This window comes from Hydra vulgaris, chromosome 06 (genome assembly GCF_038396675.1).
Source record: "Hydra vulgaris chromosome 06, alternate assembly HydraT2T_AEP".
NCBI classification, from domain to species: domain Eukaryota; kingdom Metazoa; phylum Cnidaria; class Hydrozoa; order Anthoathecata; family Hydridae; genus Hydra; species Hydra vulgaris.
In genome coordinates, this window is record NC_088925.1 from 59,736,116 (window position 1) to 59,742,288 (window position 6,173).

The 6,173-nt window shown below is 27.2% G+C and overlaps 1 long non-coding RNA gene across 1 annotated transcript; it reads left to right on the forward strand.

The window, feature by feature from the left end:
• The first annotated feature begins 1,517 nt into the window (after positions 1-1,517).
• LOC136082042 (uncharacterized) lies at positions 1,518-4,129 on the forward strand. The gene is made up of 4 exons (XR_010639365.1): positions 1,518-1,703; positions 2,170-3,400; positions 3,813-3,851; positions 4,012-4,129. It is a non-coding gene; the product is annotated as an uncharacterized LOC136082042 (long non-coding RNA).
• Positions 4,130-6,173: the final 2,044 nt, after the last annotated feature.

Sequence of the window (6,173 nt, forward strand, 5' to 3'; positions counted from 1 at the left end):
GTCTTCATCATCTTCACTCTTACTTTTGAAGTTTTCAGATTCAGTACCACTGTCTGTGGTAGACAGGACTTGTGATGTGGAAGGTATTGCTGTTCCAGACTGGACTTTCCTTCTCTTGGAAGGGTGAATGGTTTCTTTACTTGCCACTTGTCCTGTTGAGTACCCCACCTGTCCTTTACTTTCTTTTTGTAGGTGGTATAGACGTTTATCTTCCGAGGATAACCACTGGCCATTCACTTTCGTGATGTCAAATAATGCATTGAGAACATCATATTTTCCACGCTTGACACATTCATCATAGACCTTCAGCACCTTCATAAGCTTTGCTCTTATCACTTGATCAGACACACGTGGAAAATTCAGTTTATTGTCCCACAATTTTGTAAGTTCTTTTCTTCCTTTAACATATGCTCCGAGAAACTGGTATCTTCCTACGATCTGCAATTGAAGTGGTATTCTGGATTTTTCATCGAGTGAATGTTCTTCTACAGCCACGCTTCCTCTTCTTCTGTGTGACTCTTGAAATCTCACCAAATTTTTAGTCCAAGTCTTCTTGTTCTTTGTTACTGTGGTATGACTTTTCTTGTGAGACATCATATAATATTGTTACGACTTTACGGATAGCTGAGCGTAAATATCCGTTTAATAAAGTCGTTTAATTAATAAAATACTTTAACTGTATAGTAATCCAATTATAGTTCGATAATCCAGTCAATGTTGATAACAGTTCGATAATCCAGTCCGTATCCTAACGATAATGCTACAACTACTTATACTTCGTACACTTACAGCGTCTTTAGTTCGCTACAGTAGTTCCTTATTAGCTCAGTTACACGCAGAGTACTTCATAGAACTATTCACATTATCAACACTGAGCTCTGACAGCAGCTCGCTTATATAATTATTTAGAGCTTCCAGAATGTTCTACTAAGTTCTATAATCTTCTACAGTCTGTTACAGTCGTCTATATCACCGTGGTAACACAATGACGTCATCACATAACAATTCCAAGTATTTGCTGGCACACGGCCGTTTCGTTGCCATGGTAACGTGTGGCGTTATATTTATAAATTCATAACAAAATAATGAAATAAATAGAATTAAGCTGAGAATTAAGCTTAAGATTAAAACATCGGTCAAAAATGAATGTATAAAAATGGTAAATCAAATTTTTATTTTGGGGGTGACCTTTTTTTGTTGCAGAAAGCTATTTGGGCCTTTTTTCATGATTTTAGGTAAAAGTTCATCGATTTATGATACAGGAAACATTTTATTTGAAAAAAAATTAAAAAGTCATATCCCTAGTGCTCAATGTTCTTAAAAGAACAGAGCAATTATAAATTAGTTGAAAATCACTTAACAAAAATTTATCTCATTTAACACTGTGTTTCATCAATAAAGATTCATGATAAAATCATCATTTCTGATGAGTCTTTATTGATGAAACACAGTGGTTAATTTGATAATCACTTAACAAAAATTTATCAATGAGATAAATTTTTGTTAAGTAATTTTCTACTAATTTATAATTGCTCTGTTCTTTTAAGAACATTGAGCACTCTACTTATACTCTAAATATAAAGTTGTTGTTTTTCACTTTTTCTGTTTTCTGTTTAAAACAAAACGAAAATTCAAACTTGTCTAATAATTCTTTCAAGGTAGTTAAAGTGATATCGAAGACTTGGATACATTTGTTACAGCAGGTATACAATCTATTCATATTTGTATATAATTTTTGATACACATATTCGTGAATATTATATGTTATAAGTTATATATATATGTTAAAAATTATATATATGTTAAATTTTGTATACAATTTTTGATGTGTAAATATATGAGAAATAAAAGTGTTGTTCAATAAATATAGTCTTAATAAGGCATTAAGCTTGAACTCATAAAATTGGCAGTCAAAATAAAGCCAAAAAGTAAAGATTTTACTAAATGATGACTTATTAATAGATTTTTTATTTTTGGATCAGAATTTTTATGTTCGATAGATTCACAGGTGTAAGATTGCAATACAATCTAATAACTTGCATGAAATTCTTTTTAAATTTCAAGTCTAGATGTGAGAGAAAGATCCCTGATACGGTCTACCTTATTTTGTGGTAATATTTTTTTTATAACTGTTTGTAATAAAATAAGGATATAATTAAATGTTTATAGGATTGAATCTGTTTACAAAGAAATGTATGATTGAAATAGCACTTCTCAGTTGCTATAATCTATTTATTCTGGTCAAGTAAGTATCTTACTTAAATTTATAATTCACAGATACATTTTTATATAATATACTATTGAGTCGGGATAGCTCAGTTGTATAGTGTGCTGCTATTATTGTGTCGCAGCAGGATTGCAGATTCAAATCCCACCTTTGCCAGTTACTTTTTAATTATGAAGGGAGTTTGTTTTGAACAAATTTGAAGGTCCCTAGAGTTCATTAAATACTGTGTTCTTAAAAATATATTTTAGCATTTGTTTATTTATTGGGAGTTGTTTAAACATCAGTTTGGAAACAAAATGACGTGTAATATTTTAATGTAAATAAAATCTTTTGCATTATTTTATTTTTGAGTATTCAATTTTCAATACTTGAAGTCAAATAGTTTTGACTTCAAGTATTTAAAATCGACTTTTAGTCAAAGTAGATAACAACTTACTAAATGCTAAATCCATTAACATGTTTTTGCATTTCCGTTTATTTATTCAGAAAATCTTTGTAACAGAGATCTCCTTAGCCTAATGACAGAAGATCAATTGCATGATCTTTTTAAAGCTTTTGTTTTAGCTTTTAATAGTTTGAAGGTAATCATAATCTATAATATTAATCATATATTTATTTCTAATTATTTCATCTTAAAATCATCTATTTGGATAATATTCAACTTTCCAGTATTATTTTTGTTTTTTAAGTAATGATCTTTTTAGGATAGTGACTATGTATTTAAAGTTCTAGTGCCAGAATCTATTGTATTTATTTTTGCTAAAGCTAGTTATGTGTCAAGAATAAAGGTAATCTAAAAGCTTTTGTTTTTCAATTTTTTATTCTAGTAAATAATTACTTAAATAATTACATATTACTTATTTATATAATTAAATATTACTTATTTATATAATTAAATATTACTAATTTGTATAATTATATAAATAAGGGATTTTTTTTTAATAACTTTTATTAATATCATAACTATTTTTAATAATATTTTTGCATATTCTCGATTTAGGCTGAATTAGCTCTCTGTACTTACATTTCTGAAAGGAAATACAAACTTTTATATTTTTATTTTATTTTTCTTTCAACTAATTTACCATTATTAGTTATTACTACACAATTATTAATTTTTTTTAAGAGATAAAAAGCGTTTCTGTAGCTCACCAGAATCAACTTGTGGAACTGGTAAGACTGTAAGACTGGTATTCAATCAATATATATATTTTATTTAATGTTTATAGCAACAAGGTATAGAAATAAGTTATTTTTTATTATTATAAAACACCCAACCCTTGAAAATAAAAAAAACTGAAGTTGGCAAAAAATTGCAGACCTTGATATGTTTTAGGTCATCATCAGGTCAGCAAAAACATTTATTGACTAGTTCCATCATAAAAAGTAGAAACCTAAAATGTTCGGAAATATTTAGCAACCTCAAACGCTAAGTTCGGCAGTTAGGTTTGCATTGCCAAATGCCGACCCTAATTCCGAGGGCTGTACAGCAAAACTTTCAAAATTTTAAAAATGTAAAAGAATTGAAATATTTAGCTTTAATGTAATAAGAATAACGTTTTTATCTTTTTTTTTTATCTTTTAGATGTAGATTTTTCAGTATCAATTTATTCAGAAAATCAATGTGAGAATTTTAAAGTCAAATTTATTAAAGCAATTCAATAAAATAGTTTTAGATATTAAATAATAAATTGTAAAATGTGCGTTCTTTAAATTTGAAAAATAAATGTTTATTATATATAAATATATATATATATATATATTTTTTTTTTTTTTTTTTTTAGAAATCCTTTAAAGATATTGGCAAATTAAATTCATCTATAAGTACTAAGGATTTAAAAACAGATCCGACTATAATCATTGATGTACCACTTGGATGTCCAGCAAGTGTTCGTTGGGTGTTTATATATATATATATATATATATATATATATATATATATATATATATATATATATATATATATATATATATATATATATATATTAATATATACACATTAATTTTTTATGTTTTATTTATATTTTCAATATCGAAACCAATGTAGAAGATTGAAAAAGCTAAACTGACTTAGCCGATAGGATTAGTGGCAGAAATGGTTACGTTAACGTTCTTGATGTTTGCAGAAAATGTTGTATTCAATTTATTTTAGTTTTAGAAATACATTATTATTAATAAAACCTATAAATTATTCAATTTCGTTTTTATAATTGAAATAAAACTTGATATTTAAATTTCTGATAAAATATTTCGACATCGTTACATCATAGAAAGTACATCTATTGGAAAAAAAATAAAAAATACTGAAACATTTCAGAAAATAATAAAATAATCAAACAAATAAATACTGAAACATTTAGAGAAATTAAATTTGGGCTCCTCATATTAAGTACAACATATTTTCCTTAAGTTAGTGAAAATGAATGTAAAATATAATTTTTTTTAATTGATGCATTAACTATAAAAAGTGCTTCAATATAAATACAAGGTAAATTGCGAAATTGAATTGCGGACCATTATTCTATAGGTATTTAATGTTGCAACAGCTTTTTTAGCCGTTTTTAAACAATAAACATGACTACGCTGCTCCAACCAAAACCCTCAGTCGATGTATTTACATTTACCTGGATGCTCTCTCTAATAGTCAATAAATGCATTTACACTTAATAACATACATTACTAATATATTCATATTTATTTATATTAATAATATAATCATGGTCCTTAAAAGATGACATTTTGGTTTGCACAAAAGTTCGCATTTCACTAGTGTGTACTTTGCATTTTGCCGATTTCCTTATATTCAACAAATATTAAAGAGATATAGGGAAGCACTTGCACCCTTGATCCGTAAGCACCTTTGATCCTAAAGCGTTATCTCCATTCCTGCAAAACCTTTTAAAGAGGGTTGTTAGCCATCGTCGAATAATTATTTTACAATGAAAACCTTACTTGCCTAAGTTGCAAATCGAGCTTTATTATTATTAATGATTTAGATAATACTAAAATTAGTATTATGTTATTCTATTAGTCATTATAGAAATTGTGTTTCTGAATTTTTTAATTAAAAATAAAATACAAATCCTGAAAATGATTATTTTTAAAAAGATTTTATTTTTCAGTTTCTTGATTTTAATTCGGGGCGGGATTTATCATTCACTAACAAAGGCAGAGGCTGATCTTGCCTTTTTTTTTATGTTTGAGATAACTTTTAGACATGGAGTAAACTCCAAACATTTTTATGGTTATACTTACATTAAATAACGATGCTTTGCAAATACTAAAATAAAAATAAATATTATACCCAAATAAATTTAGTCCCCCTACCCCATGTGTGAGGGCAATTAGTTTGCAAAATATTTTTTATACTATTCTAAACTAATTTCAAATTTAACAATTAATTTGAAATTTCATGAAATAATCTTTTAGCGTTCAAAAATTATAGCGAGATAAATATTGTAACCCTCTCAAATTGTGGGGGATTCAAACCTTTTATGGACATAATTTTTAAACGCTAAGAGATTATTGCATATAATTTAAAATTGATTGATGAATATGTTTTTAGTTAACAATAGAAAAAAAATATTTTGGTAATTTGTTACCTTCATATTTGAGGTCACGGGAGGGGTGTTTTTTGGAGGCATTTTTTTTATCGGGCTCTAATAGTAATAAAAGGTGCTGTAACGACTATTGTCGTGGAGCATAAAATTTAAAATTTATACTTTAACAGCCGTTAACAAATGTTTATCTAGTCTACCTTTCAAAGAATTTACTGTCATTGCAGAAACCACTTTTTCAGGTAAAGCATTCCAATGAGGTATCACTCTGTTCGTAAAAAAATTGTGTCTAATGGTTGTTTTTGGAAATTCTCTTTCAAATTTCATTGAATGACCTCTTAGACTTTGGGAAGAAGCTTTATAAAGCTCTTTATACCACAATATCTTAT